The sequence below is a fragment of the Gobius niger genome (genome assembly GCF_951799975.1).
Source record: "Gobius niger genome assembly, chromosome: 5".
NCBI classification, from domain to species: Eukaryota; Metazoa; Chordata; class Actinopteri; order Gobiiformes; family Gobiidae; genus Gobius; species Gobius niger.
Window position 1 is genome coordinate 21,018,130 of NC_136856.1, and position 27,721 is coordinate 21,045,850.

The 27,721-nt window shown below is 41.6% G+C and overlaps 1 protein-coding gene across 5 annotated transcripts in view; it reads right to left on the reverse strand.

The window, feature by feature from the left end:
* Nucleotides 1-27,721, reverse strand: part of drp2 (dystrophin related protein 2) — a 173,469-nt gene that overhangs the window by 113,195 nt on the left and 32,553 nt on the right. For 2 of the 5 annotated variants that reach the window (XM_079556703.1, XM_079556702.1), the window contains exon 1: nt 1,055-1,222. The exons of the other annotated variants lie outside the window; for them this stretch is intronic. The gene's annotated coding sequence lies outside the window, so the exon portion shown is untranslated. Of the gene's footprint in view, nt 1-1,054; nt 1,223-27,721 lie in introns of those variants that run through there. 5 annotated transcript variants of the gene reach the window in all.

Here is a 27,721-nt window from a genome sequence, read left to right on the forward strand (position 1 = left end):
GGACTATTACTCCGATGACGACAACAACAGCTGCCAACCGCAGAACTACCATCATAACGCTGCTGCCAGTGCTTCTAGGAAGATGGAAATACGGTAGGGATAACAAGGAATTGTTTCACATAATTAGGATGAAAATACGGAGAGTTTCATGGTAATGTACAATCTTCATATTGAGTCACATTATCCTATAACTGTGTCTCGTGCTTCCACATTAAAGGGATATATCAGGATTTTTGACATAGAGCCTCATTTCCTAGTTCTCTAGAGTGTTGCTGATTTCTGGAGATATTTTTTTGTAATTCATGCAGTTAACATGCAGTTCCACAAAGCTGATGCTGCTCAAATGGGGTTAAAAAAGGGTTAAAATTACTCTATCGATACAGACATTTATATGGTTAGTCTGGCGTTATAAGTGATTTGCCTCAGGTGCACTGTGGAGGCTAGAAATGCTGTAGATACTGTAGAAATGCGCTAGCCTTGCACTAGCCTAGCGCCACGCAACTCTTCAAATATCAGAAAATATCTCCAGAAATCAGCAACACTGGATAACTATGTCAAAAATCCTGAAATATCCCTTTAATCATGTTATTGCACATCAGACACCAAAATTTTAGAAATAGTATCATTGCACCTCTGAAAATCGCCGAAGGCCATCAATCTTGCATGAGTACAAAACTGGAGAAGTAGTGCACATTAGTGAAGTGTGACTAATTTGGACTTTGCTTTCTCTGCTTGAGTGACGGAGAGCATTAAAAAAGCCGTTGTGGAGTTTGACACACTCCAATAAATAGCACCTGAGCCAGAGCGTATTCCGAAAACTAAAACATCTCAAACTCAAAAATAATCTTTTTCGAACCCTACGGCATCTTCATTTGACTATGCTGCACGCTCGACCGGACAAATCTCCTGCTTTACACGAGACACATGACTACCCAAAGACCCAGTAAAATGAGCGTAAAACAACAAACCCCCCATATAGAGAGCGTTATCTTTAAAATCTATTGCCCTCATTTTAAAAACTGTCACAAAAGCATTATGGGGTCTGCGTGCTTACCCAGCGGTGAAGTCGTGATTGAAGTGGCTGCAGGATCGGAGCCTCCCTGGAAACGAGCCAACGCCTGCCCCAGGAGAGGGGTGGGGGGGCAGAGGAGGTGGGCGGGGGTCAAGCAGTGGGAGAGGGCCCTGGATGTGGACGGCAGAAGCAATGACCTCACATAAAGGGAAACCTGCAAGATAGAGAGTCCAAATGTGTCTGTAAGAAAGTATAGAAGCGATGGATTATTAGCATACAGCCATTCCATGCAGGGACTACCACAAAGAGCCAAGTATATCACTGGAATAAAAACGTTTATTTGGGTTATCTGACAAATACAATGTAAGAGCATGCATCATGTATCTCATCAAGATCGGGGATATGTACTGGGATTTTGGAAGAGATGGAGACAAGGGCGTAGGTTTGGAGTTGCAATTTTATTAAAAAAAATATATATATATATATTTTTTTTTTCTCACAAAGATAAAGCCTCCAGACTTGTCAAACATTGTCACATAGGCATATTAATATGACTCTTTGTTTTCTTTGTTGCCCCTCCCCTCACTGCTGCGCTCAGAGAACATGGCACAGAAGCCGCTCTCCTCTCCTCTCCCACTTAACTTGTTAAAAAAATAAGTTATGGAACGAGCAGAGCAACCATTTTCTGATCGTAGAAACATAACCTAAATAAACGAGAAACATTGCGTGTTTCCGTCGGACACGTAAATGCGTCTCGCGTGGTGAGAGGCTTCATAAACAGACAGAAGCTCCGTTGCAACCCGAAAATATGCATTTCTCCGTGAATATTTGACCAATCATCACAAAAAAAAAAGTGTTGTGATGGCGATCGTCCTCTCCCCAAGCCTAAAGTGCCACATCTGAGTCAAGTCTTTGTGAAAGATCACACAATGTGAATGAAGTTGGTGAGGACAACTTGGCCATGTCCCCATGGTCCCCACGCAAACCTACGTCCATGGATAGAGAGTCTTCAAAGTTCAATGAAAACTCATTGAGCTCTTTCTGCTTTCTTATTGGATAATTGACTAAAAGACCCAAACCAAACATGTAGACAGAAAAAACTCATATATTGTACAACATGCCTTACCTTTAAACTCTTTGGGGGTCATTTATGAAGAAATAGCGAGTGCAAGCTGGAAAATATCATAAAAATATCACTACACTATATCATTACAGTATTAAGGCCCATCTGATGTGTTAATGAGAGAATGCTGCGTGACTTCTAAATGCTTGGTAAATTACCCCCAAAATAATCTCAAACAGAGATTATTAACAGAAAGAGCCTGTGTTGATCAGTTCCAATAACATCTTTCCCTTTCAGGCATATTAAAGTTTTAAGTTGGCACTTGGCAGAAAAGAATTGTCTCAAACTTTATTTTTCTCAGAGGAGGCTGCATAAAAACTGCTCAAGTTTTTGCTTCAGTTCTTAGGCATATCCTGACAGGAATTGTTGAATCTGAATTTGAGTTTTAAAAGTCCATTGATGTTGCTAGGCGAAATTATTGATTTTGGAAAAGAACTTGATCAGAGACTCAAACGCTGCTCATCTAAAAAGGTAAAAAGTTCTCTTAAAGCGGTGTGTGTGTTGTTGAGATATATTTAACACAGATGCCCTTGCAGTTGAAAATCCCACAAAAAGAGCTTGGCATTGGCACAAAAAGATTGTCTTAGTACTGTATACAACAACCACTCTTATTACCATCACCACTGTAACCAAGGGCAACAGTGGAACAAAAGAAAAAAGGGCTCAAATGATGTGCATGATTTATGGATTAAACCATTGCATCTTCCAGCTATGGAGCCTTCCAGAGTTTCAGTGCAAGCCAATGTTGGTCGCTGTTTGAAAGATACGACACTGAACACAAAGTAAAGATCATGTCCAAGCTCTGGCACAGATAGAAGTTAGTGTGGCCCTGTGAGCGTGGCCCAGCTGAGCGCCTGTTTATTATCAGCGGACAGCAGCACACTGGGGTTTGGATACCAGAGCTCGAGGACACCGGGCTGGGAGGCTGCAGGGCTGAAGGGCTGGGCCACATGGGCTGAATGCCAATGAGTGTCCGGCTCTCCTCCTTCAGAACCCATTTGCCGCTCTGCCACAACACAGCAGCACAAAGCATCTCCTCTCGCCAAGGGTCCTGCAGACGGTAGACTAGTATGATTCAAGTCAATGTTAAAATATGTCACTTGGAGATAGTCCCAAAATAGCTCAAGCAAAAGTAGCTACTGTTGCTACCAAGTAATACCTCGACGTGAAAGGTATTGTGTGATAAAACAACTTTCGAAAGTAAAATTGTACCGACGTAAATGTAGCTGAGCTTTATCTCTCTCTGACAGCAGCACAAAGCATCCTCGAGTGGATCCTCGCCTACGGGCACCAATGCCATGTCCTGTTCCTGCGCCATCGAAAGCACCTCACGCATTAAGACCATTAGGTAGCACAGTGAGCCCGTTTAATCCACTTTGATACGCACCGCCCGGGCCCCCGCTAACAAGGCTGCTAAGAAATAAGGGGTGTCACATATCCAGTAAATCTGGAGGGGTGCAGTGCAGAGGTTGACAGCTAAAGAGAGCACTCCCTAACAGTTCAAAACACATATAAAAGTTTAATGCCGAGCTGGCAGAAGGCAGCTAGCAGTAAAGGAACGAGCCGCACTATTTTCGGAGTGGTAAAGAGGCATTCATAATTCACATTATAGTTTTATATGAGTGTTATTGTCTTCCTCTTTCTGTCTCGCATTTAGAGGTGACAGCCGCAGAGGCAGAGCTCCCATGTCAGAGGTGCTGCTGCTGCTGTCTCTTTGTTTACATGCGGACTGTGAATGACAGAGAAACGCATTGCTTTAATTGACTCCAGATGCTGCATTTTGATGTAGCTCAACAAAAAGCGAAAAGGGAGTATTTTTAGATTTAGGAGGGAAGAATAAACTTTCCGAAGACATTTACCCTTTTCATCAACCACTGCATCCCATATAAGAACTAATTCAAATTATTATTTGTGGCTTCTTCTAGATCCTGAGGCTCCCAGCCGGGCGGGAGGTGTTCCAGGCATGTCCTAGTGGGACAAGGCCTCGTGGAAGGCCCAGGACACGGTGGTGGGACTATGTCTCCGAGCTGGCCTGGTGTCGCCTCGGGGTCCCCCCAGAACAGCTGGAGGAGGTGTGTGTGGATCGGGAAGTTTGGGCATCTCTGCTGAGACTGCTGCCCCCGCGACCCGGCCCCGGATAAAGCGGAAGAAAATGGATGGAATGGATGGATGGATGGGCTTCTTCTAGACTAGTGGTTCTGTGACAAAAATATTAATGTCAACGTAGAGTGAAAACATTTCACTGTTGGACCCTCTAGAATGTAATATCAAAATATGTTCTCACTAGTTGAGAACAACCGGTCCACTAAACAAACAACAAAACAGCACTAGTTTTGCGTTTGATCCCAGCTTACATTTTATATTTACATTTTTATTGTCAATGTACTATTATTTTAATACATATGTTTTGGGCCAAATCACAATCAATACAAGCAGAATATAGAGGTGTCAATATAAGATATTAAAGCAGTACTAAGCAACTCATGCCCTTAGAGGCTATAAGCGCCACTGCAAGCGTTGTAGCATGTTGCGTTTTTTTACTCATTAATTGTCCGTGAGAGTAAATACTACGCTAACAGAAAAGACAAAGGGAGGGAGGAATATTGTACATCCAAATACACAATGGAAATATTTTTTTTCACTCAAACTTGGCTGTAAATACTGTTTAAGTGGTGCTAGCCCGCATGTAGCTTTGCCTGTTAGCATGTTAGCTTCTTCTTTGTGATTCCATTAGTGTGAATTGGTGACTCCGACCCAGTGGCAGCCAGGGGGAGATGAAAGACCCGCCAATCATCCCATCAACACTTGTAAACAAGCTACTTAGTACTGCTTTAACTCCCAAAACAAAAACAAACACACAAAGCAAGCCACGGCTTTACTGCGCAACATGTCACTTCAAAGGTAACCACAAACACGCCACGTTATAGTGGCAGCTGGCTTACGCAAGCTGAAGGAAAACACAAATGAAAACCACAACCACAGATCTGATGGATCCACTTGAGGGATGGCACAATAAAACCGCAGCGAACACCCATCTCTCTAAAGGAGAGTCACAGGGACATCGCTGTATGTGACAAATCCAATTCTGACAACGTACAAGACAGGACAGGATGAAGAGTCACCACAGCGCAGAGGGAACCAAAAACCTGAGCTTTTCTAAATCGTGGGTATAGCGATAACATTTTTGTTTTGTTTGTATTTTCTGCTATAATAGGCTATTTACAGTATTTTAATCTACAACATGGCAGTAACAGAGATGCTAAAAGTAAGTAAAGAATGAACTAATCATCTATAGCTAAGCATAAATGTAAAAAGTCCATTTACCGATTTGGTTTGTGCAAGCCCAGACAAATGAAATGGAAATCATAAGCAATATCAGATGGGAGGGGGGGAAATAAAATGAAATGGAAAGAGATCATTTGCTGCAGCGATGATGAACTACTTTGCAAACAAAAAGAGTATTACAGATTTGCATCAGAAGCACCATGAAAAGAAGAAACCATTTGATGATCTGCAATTCCACATGAAAAGCCCATTAATGAGCATTTAGTTTTTCAAAAGCAGCGCAAACTTTCCCGTCTGCTCTAAATGCAAAGAGTGCATCTGCGTTGCTACAAATAGAGGAGCAAACAAAGGAAGTGTCCAATGCAGTCAGCCTCAGACTAAAACTCTGGAATCACCGAGTTACCAAGGACTTTGCTTTTTGTCTTTTATTAATCATTCAATAAACAGGTCCCACGAGCAATATCGCTGTGTACCGTTGGTCCAGGTAATATGAAGTTTGTTGATCAGGCAGGGGCCTCTTAAGCACCTTGGCATTTATTATTTAAGCTTGTTTTATTTTTATAACGTTAAACAAGGCCCGACGAGCAGTTTCATATTGACACTCCAGGGAGGTGTGTTGTGAATGCTAAATACCTGCTTGTAAAAGTGGGTATTACATTGAGCCATTACAAGTGAAAGCAAAAAAGAATCCTCCCCATATTGGTTGTTGTTTGGTAATTATGTGTGACAGCTGCCCAGGTCATAGCATGTGTTACTTAATATATTTAGTACGTACTTTTCCCTGCTCATATTTTACTATGATGGATCTATTTTATATCATATCATATGTGCATTTAATGGAATCACCCAAAAAATATATTTAGTTAAAGCTTGCTAATGCCACACCATATGTACTTCTGTTGCTGCTACTTGCTCTACACACTACTCCAATCGCAACAAGGCACTTTGCAACCAACTAGAACATACTGTAAAATCAAAACTCACATCAGAAATAGGCATTACTCCATAAAAAGAAATAACTTTTCCAGGCAGTGTTCCTCGAACTGAAACAGCACTCAGCCAAGTGACAGGACTAAGGTTTTAGAGTCTCTGAAGTATTTATCATGGAGCCATCAGCTGTGTTACAGAAGATCCATCATCAGCTCTTTACTGTAGAACAGCAGAAAACCCAAACGGCCAGCCAGCCTCTGTCATTCATTAATGATGTGCCCCACAAACCTCGGCAAGGCAGTCACTGTGGAGCCGCGTTCGCAAAAGACAATACCACTGTTTTTGCTATATTCATCATTACTGTCCTCCTCATGGTTCTGGTTTTAACCGACCAATAAAACGTGGGTAACTTGACGCTGTACACTCAATAATTGAAAACACACTTTGCATCCCAACTTCCACAGAGCTAAACATGAGCTAGAAATTATTCATATTCAGAGGAATTGAAGTGGGACATAAGGAAAACTGAGCTAAAAGTGTAAACCAACATGGGACTGTGTATGGAAAACCCAGTGCTATCCGAGAAAATGGCTATGTAAGTGGTCCAACTGCCTAAGTGATCATCTGCCCACCATCCGTGAGTCTATAAGATGAACCCAAAGTAAGACCACCCACTGGGACTTTACTGCCGAGACAGATTACTGCACCACTTTGTGTAACTCCGTAATGGCATTACATAAGAAGAGGAAGAAGCAAACGCCACAGTTTTACAATCGATTTACACAATCGTGGTCACATTATTTTTCAACAATAGCCATGGAAGACTCACCAAGAAAATGCCCCTCATCATCTACAGTCAATGACCTAGAGAGATATGATAGTGGCATTTGGCAATTGTCGGGTTTCTTTACTGCTTGTATGATAATTTTCTCCTGAACTATGTTATGGTTTGAGTAAAAGTTCTGAACCTGTTTTAACATTGTTATAATAAAAACAATAAAGGACATTTATCATGCATAATCAGATCATTTTTATGTTATGTTACATCCACATTAAAAAGCGTTTTAAAGACACCACCAAACTTGCTCTAATCTCTCTTCCCTGAGTAGATTAGCATGTTTGCCGATTTCTATTGTTAACAACTTTTTTTACATAGGCTATATGCACGAGTGTCACGTGACTTCCGAGTGGATCCTCAGTCACCGCTATTTCCCTATGACGTCTGGTCTAAAAAAAATCACCAGAGGAACTTCTGTGTGTTTTTGTCTTGAAGCTAACACTAATTAAAAGTGAAAATAGCAACACGATTTTGAACGAGCCTGCCCCCTTGTCTTAAAAATAAATACTTTTTAGTTGTTTAATTCTTGTTGTTTTTTGATACTCGCAGTTAGCTCTGAGATAAAAAGTCCTACTTCAAAAAACACAGACGTTTCCTGCAGTCAAGAATTTACATCTAACACAATGTTTTTAACATGAGGGACCTCGGATCAGTATCTCACTGTCAGTGATGTTTTCTTGAACTATTCGTTGATTTGTGCAAGACATCACTAATCCTTAATGTGAAAAGAGCGAGAGAGGAAGGATCGCGACCGCCGGGGATCGCACTCAGAAGTCACGTGTCATTTGCGTGCTTAGAGCCTATTGAATCACTTCCTCGTTAACCTAAGCAGCAGGACATCAGTGCACCTTCTACAGGCACTATGTAAAATTACATTTAAAATATAATATAATTTAAAAGGCGTATTTTAAAGACACATACATTGTTTTATGTTTGTCTTTAAATTACAGAACCAGAGTTTTGCAATGGCATGTTTGTATTGTAATATTTGTACTACAAGTTCTGCAAAAATATCGAGGGAAAGTTTAAAGGGACTAGATTGAAGTTGTCATGTTTTTACTCACCACTGCCACCTCAGGTCTTATGTGTAACTGCAGCCTCTATGTGCATGACGGTGGAGATACTGTAGTTACTTCGGCCCGTAATACCAACTTTTTGAGTGATAGTGCATGATTTTAGCGGCAGTTGTGGTGAATAGGCCTGGGCTCAATCTACACATTAGGACATTGCTGGAGCATGTAGGGGTTGGAAAATACAGAATTTTAACACTTTTAATTTACGTCTAGGCCCTTTAAAGCAGTACTAAGCATCTTGTTCACCTTTTATAAATCCTCTTCATAGTCCCTCTGGAGGTTATACGTACAAGTGTCAATGAGATGATTGGGGGGGTCTTTCCTCTCCCCCGGTGTCTCTGGCCAGAAAACCATGTTTGCATCTTTGCCTGCACCCGGACGCGCAATACACACTAATGGAATCACAAAGAAGAAGCTAACAGGCTAACAGGCAAAGCTAACTGCGGGCTAGCACCACTTAAGCAGTATTTACAGCCAAGTTTGAGTGAAAAAAATTATCTTCATTGTGTAATTGGATGTACAATATCCCTCTCTCCCTTTGTCTTTTCTGTTAACGCAGTATGTATACTCAAGGACAATTCATACGTAAAAAAAACATGACATGCTACAACACCTGCAGTGGCGCTTATGGCCTCTAGGTGCATGAGTTACTTAGTACTGCTTTAAAAGCCTGAAAAAAGAAAATGAGACCTTTATCATCATTGTAGGATATAGGGCAATGCTTTAATCGATTTACAGCTGAATTAAAAGGTTTGCTTGACAAAGTGCCTCTGAGTTAAGCTAGTCCGCAAAACACCCCCAAAGGCTGATTATTTCCTGTTGCAACAAAAGACCTTTGATCCTCCGGCCCTTTCGTAACTGAAAACTATGCATACTGCGCATAATAAACATTAAAAGATACAGGCTCATTCTTATTCTGCAAATGACTCACTTCACAAACAGTGTCATCCAAATGCCAGCCTCTTGACAGACGCCTATGCCTCGACAGTGGGACAAACAAAGTGAGGCAGACTAGACCTTAAGTGGCGCAGCCGCCTGGCTCTGACACTGACATGATGTATTACTGAACGGGAGCATTTACGCCGCCTTTCCTCATCACTTCTCCTGTGACCACCCACTGACCCCCGAGACTCAGACGCCTCCAACAACACACTTCAATGGAAGATACAAGGCTTTTATAAAAAAGGAAACCAAGCTGGCCGATCTGCTCCTCTCTCCAGGGTAGATGAGGGGTAAGTCATCACCGGCAGCCGTCTTCACACATTGCTCCTGCCAGCTTTCTTCTCCTCTCACAGCGTGGGCCCGTGAAAACTTAGTCATATAGCTAGAAAGCGTCCTGTCAATTTAAATAGGACAGCACACTGGAATGCACTTCAACGGCGCAATTCATCATCCCCACTGCTGACCGCTCCTGTCACTTTGAAAGCGGTCAAACGCACGATTGTTTTGTCATCACACAAGGCTGAGGGCGCTCATTCATAAAAGTGTATTTCACGAGCATGAAATGGCTTTTGATTGGACAGCACGGGAATGGTCTGAGAGGGTTTAATTGAATCGAAGTTATTGGAACATACTGGAGATTGAAATCCGGTCGTTACATTGGCATGGCCAGGTAACAGGGATATCAGTACACTCCAGAAATGTGCTATAGGGTTTATACATTATTGTAATAACCTCCAAGAGCTGCATTTGTAGTTGCTAACCCAGGTTTCTGGCTTGTTTGAGAACTTGCTCAAACATACTTATGTCCCTTTTCAACTGAGGACAAGATGTTCACTTGCCGCCTCATTCTTTGCCAACTAACAATTACCGTGATTGTGTTATTTACTTTGCTAGAACTCATACTGTCTTTCTTCGTAAGATTGCAAAAGGAAAGAGGTAATTGGAAGAAACTGGTGGCTATTAAACTCTCGTTGGCAGTGAAGACGTTAATGAAAATGGAACAGACAAAGAAGAAATAACATGGTAATTAAAGGTAGCAAAGCAGACTTTTTGAGTGATAAATCATGGGTAAAAGGTACTGTACAGTGGCAGCTTTAAAGGGATATTTCAGGATTTTTGACATAGGGCCTCATTCCCTAGTTATCCAGAGTGTTGTTGATTTCTGATGAATTTCTGATTTCTTGATTTTTATTTTTTATTCATGCCGTCAAATGCAGTATTTGAAGAGTTTAGTGGTGCTAGGCTAGTGCTAGGCTAGTGCATGTCTATGGTAACTAGTAGCCTGCATTCGAAACAGTCTGACCCAAGCACAGTGCACCTGAGACAAATCACTTATAACACCAGACTATCGATGTAAATGTCTGTATATGGACTGAATAATTTTTTTAATATAACCATTATGCATTTAAAAGAACTTATATTTGAGCAGCATCAGCTTCCTGGTTGTAAGCTACGCAGCAGCGGAGTGATCTGCTCGCTTACTGGATCTACAGCAGTTTGTTTACCTGCAGCCGGCATTACTACATGTGGAATTCACAAAGGAGCTTTCTGCAAATCAGATATGGCAACGTTTGGAGGACGACCCCATGATTTTGAGGAGGTTTTTAAAGCAGGCTACTAGTTACCATAGCCTACCCTAGCATTAGCCTAGCACCACTAAACTTCTGAGGCCCTATGTCAAAAATCCTGAAATATCCCTTTAACAAAGAATGACAAAACTGAATACAGCGCCGGGTAAACAAACTGATCAAAAAATAAGCTCAAATGATACGGCATCCGAAAATTTGTGACTGCGCATAAGAAATTGTGGTTAGATGAAGAGACAGACAGCGAGGTGATCTACCCCGCTGCATCCCGAGGCAGCGAATCCAAATGGAGCAGTTTCCGGAACACTGCAGAATTCCCGGTCCGGCACTTTGCATTAGACAGAGGTCTGTGCAACGAGTGGAGACTTCCTGTCACTAAAGGTCTCCTCACAGCTATGTCACCGCTCCCCACTGTAGGAAACAAAAACTACAGAACAGCTGGTGCCCCGAGCCTGTGGAACCCTTCAATCCCACATTTTGCAAGGTTTTCGAAATTCTTCAAGACATCTTAGCATCTTTTTTTGGTGCTTCTATTGATATTCATGTAAGTAAGGGACGCTAAAGTGATATGATAGTAGCATACATGAGGGTGCACGGAATATGCCAAATAAAAAAAATGCTTTGTAGTAAAAAAAATCCTTATAGCAAAAGACAAACAAACAGTGAAAGCAGTGCAAGCGTATGGAGTAAAGAAATGGACACACATGAATGAAGCAAAACATAGCACATGGTCAAGAGCTCCAAAAGGTTAGTTTAGCCTTTAACAGCACTAAGAAGCAGTATTATGCCCTATGTCTGTGTTTACCTCCAAAAACAATAAGTCCCCCCCTGCTGAGTTGACCTTTCAAAGCATTTGACTGCAATTTGGTGTCGAGATAGTGCTACTGTCACTTATTGCTCTGTGAGTAGGTTTTGCTGAGTCCACACACACCCCGCGCAGCCCAACATTTGTCTTTAGCAAACAATCTGCTAACCGGACACTTTTTCTACATTTCAGATCAATTTAGCTGTAATCTTTTTAGCGCGACAATTAGAAATGCATTTACTGTTCGCTGCAATCATTGTTATTGTTGTAGCTGCCCATCAACAAAGGTTTAGAAATAGATTTAAAAATTAAAGAAATGCTAATCTACACAATTACATTTAATGTGATCTTAGTGCATAAAGTCAACAGTGCTACTGAGGATGAGCAATAGCTTAAACAAATAAAGCTGGCAATGAAGTCCATTTAACACTTGGGGACAATATGGGACAACAAGTGCAGGGCAAGCAGAATCACTCAACATCAGTGCCAGCTCTTGTACCATCTCTGCAGCCCCAGTTTAAATGTTGTGTGAATTACAACCTTTCCTCTGGAGCTTCCAAGAGCAGAGAACAAAATGCACGCTGTAATCACTGGTTAGATCTCTGGGTTTGATCTGGGGCCGATACGGCCTTTCTTTGTGGGGTTGCACATTCCCCCATGCCTGCATAGGTAGGGCTCAAGTTTGTCCTATACATATACATAATAGGCCAAGTGTGTTTGCGAGTGCGAGAGCAGGACAACAAATGGAAATCAGTCCACATTGCAATCCGTTTACATACCACATTAGCCCCATTTGTGTTCATTGACATGTCAGTTTATTTCTGTCCCTTAGAAATAAATAAACTCTAATGTTAATCAACTTGTGAATATTATGCAGCAATAATTTTTCCCCCATAGCATTTTGGAAATGTTTTTCTACAAGAGCGATCGCGCTGTCGTCATGGGCCGGGGCTGTGGTAGGAAATGTAATGTTTTATAATAGTTCTATGATCGCCAAAAACAAAGATCACTCAGCTGTTGCCTACCATTCACCAAAACATACTAAAATCATGGAAATAAACAACAACAGCAATTGCTTGTATTTGCACAGGAGGTAAAGTGCATCTATTAGATGTAATCAATAGCAATAATTGGCTATCTCACTATTGGCTGCAGCCAGACTCTCTTGGATGTTCGTTCTTTTGTTACATATAGAAGGTTAGTATTGTCTATTGGTTTGTCTTAGTTTGCTTTAATGGAAAATAACAATAACTTTGTCGTTATGATTAATTAGTTATGATTGTGTCAGCGCTGTTTTCCGCTCTCATTGTTCAGCGTCAGGGCTCCCACAATGTACAAAATCTTTTGGACGGTACAATTTCTCCTTTAATGGGTCCAGACTGTGGAACTGCAGACTGATATGAACAGTTTTTACAGAGGTCTGAAACAGTGGCTGAAGTCAAGTCAAAGCTGGCACATGGTATGAAATGTATACTGATTATGTGTATTGTTTGCCTTTTTAAACATTGTACTGTGTACTGTATTGCATTGTGTTTTGTATACTTTATTGTGTTGTGTTTTGTTTTCTGTATTGTGTTGTGTAAATGTGCTGTTCCTGAAAGTACAGCTACTAAATGCAGCACAACATTTCGAAGATTGATACTTTTCAAGGAGAAGCAAGCAATATTTTTGAAAGCAGTCAGACGGGTTTTCAAGGTGAGTTCGAACATCTTGTTGTTGTTCCTTTCAGCTGCTCCCTTTTATGGTGAGGTCCACACAACAAATCATTCACATGGGTCAGACTCATCTGGCAGATTATTTACCTCAGAAGACCTTCCGAAGGTGAAATCTAGAGGTATTCAAGTATAGTTTACTGTAAAATAAAGTGCATAATCAAAGCAAAATCTCTGTCTTGCAATGGGAAACTCAGACCTGAAACGTCTATGACATCAGTTCTCAAATCTTTCTTTGTGGACTTGCTCCAAGTCTGGGTGGGTTTTCTCAGAGTGTGATCCTCCAATGTCCAACATCGGCCAAAAAAAAAGCAAATCCTCCAGCTAGGCCGTGTGGACATGGCTCGCTGGGCGCTGCATGGTTGCCTACTCTTTTCTGACAGTTTGCCCAAGCACCAGGGATCAAATTTCCCTATGGGGACAATTAAGTACACCTTAACCTTAACAGTATTGTTGGCCCTATTCCACAACATCACACATTTACATTAAAATGCCTACTTCATTCCCTTAGGTTTCCTCTCATCAAAAATCCAACAAACGAGCCAAGACACCTTTAACAACAATTAAACAACATACATTGTTTAACAAATGACACTATTTGCTATTCTTTCCTCATCCCAAACATTTGCAGTGCTGTATATGGAAACTGTCAGACCGTGCTGTAATAAATCAAATTGACAGGACACTTCAAACTTAAATCTGTGCTCATCTGTTTCCTTCACCTCTCCTGACACGGTGAATATGTGGCCAATCTGAGAGAACAGCAGAGGCGGGCACGTTCGCTGAGGGTTCATGAGCTCGTCCTCACCAGCGTCCTTCTACCACCCCTCTTTAAAAAAAAATGCATACATTATTCATACACAAGATCTGGCAAGATTTGAAGAAAAGGTAACGACAGGAAGAGTGTCTCTGAACGTCCAGCGGCGAGAGTGGAAAGGTGCACGTCAGGTCTCACCCTTGAAGACAGAGGCATAATGTAGAGCGAGAGCGAAGGGTGGACTTCCTGGAACAGGATCATCAGCAGAAAGTGCGAGGAAAGTCTAGAGTTTTGAGACAGCTAATCCATTTACATTACCAGAATCGTCAGTCAGGACTTTGAGCACTTTATTTTTCTGCCGGGGGTGGAACTCTACGTTGAACAGTGTTATGGCTGGGCTTGATTAGAGCCACAACAAATGAGTTGACACGGATTAAAAGTATAAAAGACCAGAGGACCAGGGAGTCTGCGTTGACAGTATATTAATGGCAAGTACAAAATACTTGCCATTAATATACTTATGCACCACCATATTGCTACTTTTACTGCTGCTACTATTGTGATTACTATTGTTACAGGAATTACTGCTGTACTGCACTACCAACTGTACATACTACAGTATACTTTTGTACATATTGTTATGAGGGCAGTAATTTAATTGAAATCTAAAACATCGCTTACCAAAGTTACTCGGACAACTAACTTAAGTAATCAAACTTTTCTCCAGCCTTATTCAATCTGATCAAAGCGATGGCAAAAAGCAAATTGCAGTGATGATTATGTTGCCACAGCACACTGTAATCAGTAATTCAAGTCTAAAAATACTCTGTCTTTCTTGAGCATATTGAACTGTTTGTACCTGCATGTGTTCAATTTGGAGAGAATAAATTGTGTGTTGACTACATACTGAAGGAACAAAACTGAAGAACAGAAACAGAGAGAACAGAAAGAACAGATTACAAGCTGAACAAAAACAGCATGAATACTTTTCCTGAGCGGCTGAGAAACAAGCTACCGTATAATCCAGACTATAAGTCGCTCCGGAGTATAAATCAAACCAGCCATAAAATGCATAAATAAGAAGAAAAAAACATATATAAGTCGCTCTGGAGTATAAGTCGCACCAGCCTTGGCAACCACCTGGGCATGGAGGTGTAACTGCACCGTTTACAAGCCTCTCCCGGCATCACGTTGTTCAAGCTCTCATTTGTGAACTCGTTCCTCTCGCTGTCGCCATCAAGCTTTTAGCCCATGATTACCTTTTTTTGTTCTATTCATTGCAATAAGAGTAACCTCCGCTTTTCGCCAGTGCCTAACAAGTTTCTCACTCAGTCCAAACTTTCTTTCTGTGCTCGATTACCGTTTTTTTTTTAAATCTTCAGTGGCACAGGAGTAGCAGACACTAGTGCACAAGCCTAGAGCGCCCTCTAGCGGCTGTCAGTGTGTTTATATATAAGATAAGATAAGATAAGATGGTACTTTATTGATCTCACAGATGGAGAAATTGCATTCGATGAGAGAGCATCCGGCAGCAGCACCCATTCAGTGCGCACCACTCTTTTTTTTTTCTTTGGTGAAAGATCGTTGTGTTGCGGCCGCCATCTTCACTGCTTTGGTCACAGGAGGAGCACTGGTTGATGGGAAATCCGGAGACGATGACCACGGTGGTGGAGCTCTTGCGCTTGGCCACGATGTTCTTGGCCACACAGGTGTAGTTGGCCGTGTCGGACAGACGCGCCTGCTTGATGATCAGGTTGTGTCCACGGTGATGTAGAAGTTCCTGTCCTCGGCCGGGTCGATGATCTCGTTGTCCTTCAGCCACTCCACCCGCATGACCTTGGAGGATGGAGAAACTGTAGCTGCCCTCTGTCTCCTCTGATCATCTGAAACGGTGCACCACTTCCTGGGCTTGTCCCCGTCTCAGAGCGTGGTGTCCTGCACTGGTCAGCTCCACCACGTCCTTCCTCTTCCTCCTGCACAGCTCCCTCCACAGTCTATCACCATCTCCTCGTTGGTCCCTTTTGTTGTTTCCTGTAGCTCCTCTTGTGACGCCTCCTCCGTGCTGCAGGTGTGGGGGCTCTTGGTGCCTCTTCACTGTTCAGTGTCTCAGAAGAAGATGTTTGTAGATCTCAAATGGGTTTAGCTGATAAGCTAGCAGTTTGTTTACCTTCAAAAAGCTGCTTTCTTCAGGACCATTTGGACTCTCAAAGTAAACAAATCCACCAAACCTCCACAAAAACACGGTAAAGACGTACAAAAGTATCCAGAAAAACAACGTGGTTCGCTGAAAAAGGCAAACAATTCACTGAAAAAGGCCAACAATTCAGCTGCACCAGGAGAGAGGGAGGTCACTAAGTCGCTATAAGTCGCACCTGAGTATAAGTCACACCCCCAGCCAAACTATGAAAAAAAAACGTTGTATCTGTTTATTTGTCAGCGTTGGTGTTTATATGCAAACGTATTTATTTGTTTGTTTCCATTTAGATAAAGTGTATTTGAGAACTAGAACCAGAGGGCACTCAAAGAAGCCATACAGTCCTTTACATTTGTGCTGGTTGAAAAAGACACAGGCCGTAGGGGTAAATGAAAGATTGTGACATGGGGACTTTGCTGATCGGGTCGTGGCACCAGCTCACGGCTCTGACTGAACTGTGAAGGATTTGTGTTTCCAAGTGAGAGGGTTTTATATGATGCCCGTGAACGCAGTCAGTCGTGAAGTTGTGCCCGCACTTGTGCAGCAACTGGAGGTCTCTAGAGGGTTAAGTGTGGAGATTACTCACAGGCCATCTTCTCTGGTAATGAAGCCTGCCCTGACAGTGAGATGCTCCTGCAGAAGTACAGCTTTGAAATGCTTTTTATTATTGGATGTTAAGGAGATATTGCACTTTTAATGAATTATAATTATCATGTGTAATGTAAATCCACCCCATGATAGCTCTTCCTAAGTTCTGTCAAAAGCTTTGTTATAAGATATCGAAAATGTATATGACAAAGTTTGTATCTTTAACCATCTAACATCCTATTCTGTGATCTACATTATGTGGGCCTCAACTGTATTTTTGTCTCTGAATTTTGTGTGGTTTTACGAGGCCCTTGACACTGGATCTACTTACCCACAAAGTACCAGAGCCAATTGTGCTGTGTGCATCAGTGGAAACCAGAGAGTCACCTGTTTTTACCCTTCACTTAAAGATCACTACTCAGGGATTTGTTATGCATCACACTTCTTTGTGACCCTCCAGGTGAGGATTTCTGCTTTTATGTAAGTCGCGCTGCACTTATAAACGTTTGGAAGATGTTACCCTCAGGCGCCGTTCTAGCCCAGGCTCCAAATGACTCCATTAAACATCAGTGAGAACGTCTGGGAGGTCTTTTTCAATACGCACCCTTGCTCTGTTACGATATCTACCATTTTTATCCACTCTTTGTGCAATTAGATCATTCAAAAGTTGTGTTTATGTCACATGATAGCATTCATTAAAGACTCTATAAATTAAAACAGAGGTGAACATGTCACAATGGCAGAATTTACCTTTTGTCAAAATGCAGATGGTTTATGATGAATAGTTCTGTTATTACTGGGACTATCCACATGAAACAAAAACTGGCCAAGGTTCAACGTCAGCAAAAATGAAATTATCCTCGAATCACAACAGTAAGAGCATAATCTAACCACATGAAGGAAAAAAAACATAACCATTTTCTCTGAACTAAAATGAAATTAGCTATTTAATAAATCTGGGAGGTATGTGGACCAAACCGATAAATGATGTCGGAAATTATCAGTTCGATTAGGTGTGGTGACTTCAGTCCACCAGACATTTTGACATCATCAAATGCTAGTGCCTCAACGTGACCATTCTATTTCATTGAAGCTTTCAATCAATGTGAACAGCTTTTTATCATCAATGCTGGACTGGCTTTCTCTCAGAAAGTATTATTAGCCTCATAGGTCAGTTGAGAGCCATGCCTTGGTCAACACTCAGGACAGAAGGTGGCTCTCGTCCTCCTAAGGCCTCTATCTGGTGTCGTTATCTGCCCCCATGTAGCAGTAATGGGCTTTCTGTTGGCTCTGTGAGATTGTCATCGCAGACTGGTGGAGGGACTACAGCAGGCAGTTTCATCTCCAAGCAATATCGAAGTGAGAAGACAGGGTTAATCCACCTTTATATGTTTGTGTAGAGAGCTGTGGGGATGGAAGGGGGAATAATACAGCGTGCTCATCCATACAATAGATCACACACTATAAGGCGATGATAACCTTTTTGTTACTCCAATAAAAAGAGCAGTCGATGTAATTCTCTGTGTGTGTCTTGTCTTATCTCTTCTATCTCCAGGACCAGTATAATTGCTTATTCATTTAAGTCACCATAGTGCAGCTCCTGGTTTTAAAGCTCATTTACATGAGCAGCAGACAGCTCTCTCCAGCACTGCTCCAGGCAAGATGGGATTTGCTCACAACCAAACAACAGAGCAAGTACACAAAGAACTGATGATTCAAGTGAAACAGAGTGTTGCGTTGAGCTGATTTTCTTGGAGTTTGATAAAACGGAGATCCAGGTGGACACCTCCCGCTCAGATCACTCTGCTGCAGCCAGGTAAAAATGGAAACTTCTTCTGTCAACAGCAGCAAGCGAAACTCAGTTGCTGGTAGCAACGCAATCATGCCATTAATGTATCCTATTTTTTACATAGCACCATGTGCCTATATTATTGAAGACTACCATGGACTTCATAAATGACTTAAGGCCAGCACCCGCTACACGACTTTTATGCCCGATTTTGCTCTAATTCTCAGTCGCGCCGAGTCCTGGCTAGTCGAAGACAGTCGCACATAGTCGGGTCGCGTAGTGTGGGGGCGGGTCTCGACTGGACTGACGTTCGAATCGTGTAGTGTGCTGGCCTTTATCCCTAAAAACAAATGAAGAAAAAGTCTCTTAAACAGGTTGAGATACCTGTGAAGTGGTTATAAAGCTTGAGGGATTGAAAAAGAATGGACTATGGACTTAAGGTTAAGGCATGCCCTCCAAGGGAAATGTGTCCTCTGCATTTGACCCATCATTCGATGCCGCTGTAGCAGCAGTATTCACTCTATGTATTCAAATGTTGATGTTGCAACAGGGAATACAACCAGTGCAGGCTGTCCACAAATTGGGGCCACATTATTATGGAAAAATAAATTTAAAAGAAAATAAAGATGGTTGGTGCATCTTTTCATATGAACACATTAGAATAAACAGTCTGGCAGCTACACCCTTCGCAATCGGAGGAGCTGTTTTAATATCCACAAAAACTTTCGCTAATGATTCACAAAAAGTCATCCTTTGCAATTTATGTCTCAAGCAACATCCCTTTACAAGTGAAAGTGTGACAGAAAATCTAAAAATGGTGCAATGTCGGCACTGTAAATATCATTATTTTCATAGCATGTTTTGCACACATTGTTGCATCTTTAAGTGTTACAACATAAACCGTGAGCTGCAAACAAGGACGTTTCCGAGGAGCCGCACCATCTGCACAGCGCTTATACTTCACACGGGCTCCAGCAGCACTCCACGCCGGGCCATTCGCTGAATCACCCACATATGCGGCGCAAATATGTCGGCAAGGCGCTTATTGTTCAAAAACATCATTGCTTGCCAATAAAATGTAGCTCTTTCACAATGTGGCCTATACAGCAGACTAGTGCATGTCTAATGGAATTCATTAGATATGGGCCTCCTCAAGCAAGTCCTGCAAGGAATAAAACAGTGGGAAAAGCATGTCTCTCTTCCAGGTGTTTGTTTGTGGAGTCCGTCATCGTCCACCTCCACAACATGTAATAAAATGTCAGCACAAATGTGGAAGGAAGAGTCGCTGTTGTTGCTATGGTACATTAATTCAGGCCAGATTCAGCCTCCTCCTCAGCTGACAAGGGCAAGGAGATGATGCTAAACACAGTGATCAAATGGCAACAAAAAAAAGCAGCAAGCAGCACACAGGGGAGCTCGCTTACACCCCCACATTGTTTTTTTTGTTTCTTTAATCAATCCTAGGTGTCTTTAATTTCCAGAAATAACAACAAATCATGCTGCCGTCTGCCTAAAACAAATTGCCAAATTTGACTGTACATCTCTGTCAAATTAAAGAAATTAAAGATTCAAGATAAAGGGCACGTTGAGTTTCCAAGATATAACTCACTAATATCGCAGTGAAATTAATTGCGCAGCGTAGAAGTTCATCGTCTCCATGAACGTATATCCAAAAGCTGCATTCAGTCAGAGCACCTTCCTGAAAATATACAATAAACCAGTCATTTCTCCTTGGCCTTCATCTGTAGCCTTTTCTGTTTATCACTTATTATTGTTGTCTTGTATGAAGCTGCCAGAGCAAATTCCGAACATATTCTAACTATTTCCAACTAAACTGAACCGTCACAAAGATGAGAACGAAAGGAAAATAATAGGTACGACGTGAAATTTTCTACAAATTGTCAAACTGGTGGAAGAAAGTATTGGCTCTATGTGGTCAGGTCACATGCAGAAAGGTTTTACTATTCAAATCCAATCACGCCTGTCATGCTGCGTCCGAGCCGAGGAGTCTCCCCACCTCCCCCTCCCCCATCTGAATGTGTCCGGAGTCTGGCTGCGCACTAACAGATGCTGGCTAACCTTGTCCTTGCTCATACTGTGCTAGCCTCCATTACACCACGACTTCCTGTGCGGTTTCTCCCACAAATGATGGCCTCGTCTCACCATGTTTGTCACACGCGTCACGTTTTACAGAGTGCACTCGGTCATTGAAATGCCAATAGTTCAATGGGAACAATGGGGAAGCTTGGCTAAATGCTACGAAGTTATGGGGACCCAAACAGAAGCACTAAACTCTCTCTCCAACATGACATTTTCAGATGAATGATATTTAGGATGTTTTATTTTGAGAAATGGGATTAGCCAAGGTTAGCGGAAGAAAAACAAATGCAATTGGGACATTGATTTTCAGATGGAAAATGGCTGTGCGTGGATCGATTGGAGGCAATAAAGACCATAAATAAGGCGGCAGTACAGCAGTGTGATGCTTTGGAGCTTTACAACAATACCGCTATTATGCACAGTTCAGTATTGGACTGGAGATGAGTGTGTGTTATTTCCATGTAGGTTGAGGTTTTGTTCGACTGTCTATCACTTGTATCTCATGCAAACCTCAGGCATTCAAGGCCACTGGAGGGAGAAGTCTGGACAATGTTATCCACAAAATAACTACCTATCCTTGTCAATCACTGCATTGCATGTAATTTAGCCTCCATGCTAAACAAGGGAAGTGCCATCAGCTTACCAAATGAATGACCCTGATTAGAGTGGAGAAATTGTCAAATCACATAGTAATTTCATGTTAATGCCGTTGACAGCGAGCGCTAATGAGATCTGCACTAGTTTGTTGGGAGATAAAAACATGAGCAATCATAGTTCGAAAATAAGCTGTGAACAGAAAAGCCATTAATTATGCCATAAAACTACACATCAGCATCCATCTGCGATTCCTCATTGAGGGGGAAAAATGGGTCTTCCAGTGACACCAGGACTATGATTAAAAATATATATATATATGTAACTACAACCAAAGTGTGACAAATATCAGCAGTGTTGGAGACTTTACAATCTTGATCACAGTATACCTTTCACGGCACGATCTCTGTCAGGACGCACATGGGCCAAGTGTAACCGGGGAAATAGGGTTCTGTTGGCAGACCACATGTACTCTTACATGTTAACACTAGTATTTGCACTGTTGCTCCAACAAACTACGATCACAGCCATAATTCACACCGCCTTAACAAATGCCATATGAACAAAGTGGGGGCTTACGATGCAGTGTGGCATCCATTAATCTCAAACTCAACAGGAAAACTTTATTCATGAACCCCTGACATGTTTAACCAGGCTACAAACTGGTATGCAAAGTTTACGATAGGCTGATCTTTTGACTTTTGCTCATTTAAACAATTGCAGCACAAATAAAGAATTGTTCTTTTCAGAATATTGTGCATTGTATAGTTCACTTCTCGGTCAAGTAATCCTCTCATGTCCTGTGGTCATAAGGTTTCTAGGTTATTACCAAGGACTCGAGAAAATCAATACTTCCTTCATAAAACAGCACGAGTAAAACATATTATTATCATCGCATGTGTTTGCGGCTAATGTTGAAGCTGAAACCCCTATAGGGCCTAATAGTTCTTTGGTTGCCATGTATTGATGTCCATTTCCTTTTACTTGCTTAGTTTATAAGAGGAGAGGAGATCGTGTTGTGTTTGAAAATGTATTTTCTTAAATGATTATTACAGTTTCTAGTGTCAGATCCACATCATTCACCCAACATTTTATTGCAACCTACGTATTTAGATTACAACTCAACTGGGACCCGTATAATTAACTAGAAGAAACTCATTCAACTTAAAGGCATGAATGCACCCTCTTGAGCAACATGGCTATTGCAAACATTAACTTGCTTCTTTTGTAGTGAAGGCAATTTTACATTAGACAGTGCTCATCATTGTTGTCACTCACAGTGTTTTCTGTAGAATATCAGAACAATAATGTACATTTAAATACATGAGGCGGGTGATTATTATTACTGAACAAATGGTGCATCGTACACACTCCACAGGCGCTCCATCGCATTGAGCTAGCAAACCTACTTAAAGGGTACAGAACATCTGATTTCTTAACAGGGTCTGGTGGCACTTTTACTTTTTAATATCACACTTCAAAGTCCAGTATCATTGAGGAGCCACAGAGACGTAGGCAGTGAATAGCACTGCTGTGTCTTTTAAACCCACAGAGATCCACATCAATGGCCCTTTTCATTAAAATAAGAACTACAGAGAAAGTGGAGAATGAATTATAGAGAATTCCACACCCGTAAGCCAGACATCTCCAGAAGAATAGGCTCCTTCCTCTGCCAATTCAGTAAAGCCTGCACAGCGAATTTCACACAAGCATTTTGCACTGGGCTGATAAACCACTCTGAAAGCCCAATGACACAGACAGTGTCTTTAGATGGGAGAAAGCCACATTAAGTCTGCATCCTTTTCCATCAATGTCCCAAATGCAACCAAAATGAAGAGAGGACATAGTTGTGGTTTGGGTTTTGTTTAGACATTGGAACATGCAAGTGCAAGCAGATACACATATAACAATGCCGCTTGAATATATATGGATCCTATACTGTATCTATTCATTCTTCAGTGGATTTGGTTGTTGACCAGGCACTAGTTCCAGCCTTACCCTTAACCCTAAAGCTCTGCGTGCTAGAAGTCGCAAAAGGCCGGCACTCTTGCATTCCAGTCATCTCTGTTGGCTGCCGCTGCCCTCGCTGCCGCCCAGCTGTGCCATCGTTCTTCAGCTCTCTCATTCATGCTTAGGACCAGAGGAAACTGGGTTGTGTTGCAGTTCATACAATCAAAGACAATGTTTATATACAGTCCAAATGTAGCACTTCCCATTCTTTTGGGTGCTGAATAATCTTTCCTTATATCTTATTTTGGGAAGCAACAACTTTTCCCCATAGAACACAATAACAAGAGCCAAAGATGTTGCATTTAGCCTCTCCTCCTCTCCTCTATGGGACGGGGGTAAAGTTAGAAGCGACCGAGCTCGTCTACGTTTCCTCTATTTAAATACGGTTATGTGAGAAGTTACACAATCCAAGTATAGTTACACAAAATTAAACATGTCGATTTTCTAAGCGGATTAAAAGTGGTGCTATATTGTGAGGTGTAAGAATACCTTAGGACATAGGTGTCAAACTCTGGCCCACGGGCCAAATTTGGCCCGTAATGTAATTATATTTGGCCCGCGAGGCTATACCAAATGACTACTCGAGCTTTTTCAGATTTTGCATATCTGGACTATTAAGTTATATATTGTATAGTAATAAGTGTTGCTTGTTCCATATTCAATGTTAAAGCAAATCTTGTTTGGGTCCATATTAAAAGGTTCATTTGTTCAATGGAGGCCCGCGACTTTGTTCAAGTTTTACATTTTGGCCCACTGTGTATTTGAGTTTGACACCCCTGCCTTAGGAGCACTTCGACATCCACAAAGAGCATTCAATAGGAGTGAAGATATTACTGCACAGACGTCGAAGTGCTCCTATGGTGTTATTACGCCATACAATATAGTACCCCTTTTTATCCGCTTAGAGAATCGCCTAATTGTTTTATTTTGTGTAACTATACTTGTAACTAAAAACATGGAAGAGCTTGGTCGCTTCTAACTTATACCATAGCGGAGAGGAGGAGAGGCTTAATGCTAACAACATCTTTGGTCTTTTTCTGTGACCGAGCGCAAGCGTAAAGACCAGACAGGTACGCATCAACTCGTCTAAGCTCAGGTAAGTATGGAAAAACGTTGGCCTATTCCAAGTTCCGCTGTGCCTTTTAAAACCACTTAAAGAGCATCCTACAATCCTTTAAACATTATACTTGCATTAAGATATTGAGTCCATCCTTCTGCTCCATTACAACAGTGTGCAGTATTGTGTTGAATTAGGTCTATTAAACATGACAAGGACGTGCTACAATGGTGCTACAGCCGTGCACCTGTCGCCCTCCTTCTCTGCCCACTCCACTCCTGTCAATGGACCACGCACTTCATTTCCATGCCCCACTCAGGCTTTTTATTGATGGATAAACAGACGTGGCTGCTGAATGAGAGCCCTTTTTATTGCCTTGTTCCGGTGGAAATGAGAAAGGATTACCGAGTCTGAGAATGCTGTAAATCAAAGCACGCATTTCACCTCATTGGCTTTTACGGATTGGCTGCCATTCTTATGAAAATCTCGCATCAGGAGAAAATATCCTAATGCTTCCCGGTGTCATCGTCTAAATCGCCGAAGCACAGAGCCGAGTCGCAGGCGCACGCGGCATGTCCTGAGACAGTCGAGGATGGTTCAATTAAAAGGCACTTGGGGAAATCATCTGCAGCTCCACAGTGTCACCCGCCCGCACTAACTGAGCATCGGGGACTCGTTACATCCAGAGTGAGTGTAAAGAATCAACTAACTACTCAGATGTAGGACTGCACCATCTGTATTACAACTAGTTCATCTTTAGGGGCAGATTCAGGTACTGTATGCTTCCTGTTGAACATACTGGGTTGACATGGGCTTTCTGGCGCACCGGCCACACAAGCAAGTATTTTGAATGAATGAATGAATGAATGAATAAATGAAAACTTTATTGTTATTAAACAATCAGACGAGGAGGAAATTGCGGAGATCAGATGTGGGGTTATTCCTATGCCGCTGTGACTAACCTGACCAGGATGTTTTTGGAGGTAGGGAAAACGCCCAGATCAAACCTACATAGACACGGAATGGACTGGCCCCTCAGTACCTCACAGACCTCATCCAAATTTACACTCTTGCGGGCCAGTTCCGGCTCGTGGTTCCTAAGACGAACCGTAAAACCAGAGGGGATAGAGCGTTCTCAGTTTTATTAAACTTATTTATTTTATTTTTTATTGCATCCTATTTATGTTTTTAACGATTTTGTTTTAAATGATCTCATCTTTTTTTGAATGACTAGTTTGGTGTCACTTGATATTATGATATTTATCTATCTTTATACTGCCGATCTTATGTGCAGTACTTGGAAACACTTGTTTATAAAATGTGCTATATAAATAAAGTGGATTGCATTGGACGGAGAGAACGTGCAGATTCCAAGTTTCAGACAACTAGGTCTCACATTTTGTAAGCTTAAGTGTAAATGTAATGTTTTTGTCTCATCTTTTAAGTTTTTATGTGACGTATAGCACAAATTCAGACTTACTTCTAAGTAAAAGGGGGTTAAGCAGAAAAACCCAATCAACCGAAGTGGCTAATGGTATAAAATGTGTCTTTGAAAAAGCGTGTAGTTTGGCAGGCCAGGCAACCTTGACGAGGTATTCTTACACCCAAAATGTATAGGTTTTGCATCATTTGCCATCACATAAAGTCTATTAATGTTTACTTTAGCACAATTCTACGATATTTTTTTTGTGATGGCAATAGTATGTGGTAAGTGTTTGTTAAAGGAATAGGCCACCGTTTTTACATACTAAGATATGTTCTTACCTCACTTTAGACGTGTTAATATATCCCCGTCTGGTCTTTGTCCGTGCGCTCTGTCACGCAAACGGAGCACATACGCAGCCTCTCCCACATGTCACATAGCTCCGAAAAAGCTCACGATAGAAGCTACCAAGCTCTTCCACGTGTTCCCTATTTAAATAAAGTTACGTGAAGTGTTTTCATGCGAAGTATATTTACACAGAAATGTAGCATGTCGATTTTATAAGCAAATAAAAAGGGGGACTATATTGTGAGGCGTAATGATACGAGGAGTAAAACGTCCGCGCAGTAACTCCTAAAGGTTATTGACGGAAGTGAGCGGGGGAAGTCTTTAGGAGTTACTACGCGGACGCTGTGCTCCTCGTATCATTACGCCTCACAATATAGTCCCCCTTTTTATTTGCTTATAAAATCGACATGCTACATTTCTGTGTAAATATACTTCGCATGAAAACACTTCACGTAACTTTATTTAAATAGGGAACACGTGGAAGAGCTTGGTAGCTTCTATCGTGAGCTTTTTCGGAGCTATATGACATGTGGGAGAGGCTGCGTATGTGCTTCGTTTGCGTGACAGAGCGCGCGGACAAAGACCAGACGGGGATATATTAACTCGACTAAAGTGAGCTAAGAACATATCTTAGTATGTAAAAACGGTGGCCTATTCCTTTAAGGCAGCGTTCACATTACTGAACGGCCTATAAATTATAGTAGTCTTACATTTACAGTCAACAACATAGTGCCAAAGTATTGTGAAATGCTAAGTGGCACTCAATGATTATGTAGCACTTTGTGGAAAATGCCACACTTTTACACTGTGTTCCACTTTCAGGTCCCTGTCTTGTTACCAGGCAGGAGTTCTGCATTAACAAAGGTTACCTAGTAGATCCTGTGGAGTTTGACAATAAGTCTTAAATGTCAGTAGCTATCACCACTTTCCTTCTCAGCGCCGTATAAACACCATAAATCTCATATAAGCCAGAGGTCGGAACCAGCTTGAAAATATGGATTTGATCTCCACTGACCACAGTCGCCAGCCCTCAAGCCTTATATCAATCATTCTGAAAAGGAAAAGTGGAAAATTGATTGGGCTGAACCAATTTGGCACAAATTAATGTGATTTTGTGAAAATGATGGAATGTGTGCTTGATATTGTTCTACAGTGCTTTTTTTTCACACTCAAATTAACCAATGCTTTAGAGCACAAGGCAGCAAGTCAAGTGTAGCGTTTGCATAAGCTAATTTTTAAAAAAGGCTCTTATCTAAATTGATAGCTATATTGAGTATAAATTTGGACATTACACTGCGGATGACTTAGAAAGGCAATCATAAAATGTACAATGGCCGGCGTCTATAAAAGGCCAATGTTTTTATGTCCCCAATTTGGAAATTAAACCATTGTCCTTTGCAGTTGACGACATATTGTTAAATGCAACATCCTGAAGTAATGAATTTGTGTTCCAGGAGCCCATATCCAAACACCATCAGCAGGTTTTACAAGCATCTGCTTTTGCAATAGTGAGAATTAATGGCCCTTTTAAATTATAGCCACAAACATTTTATTC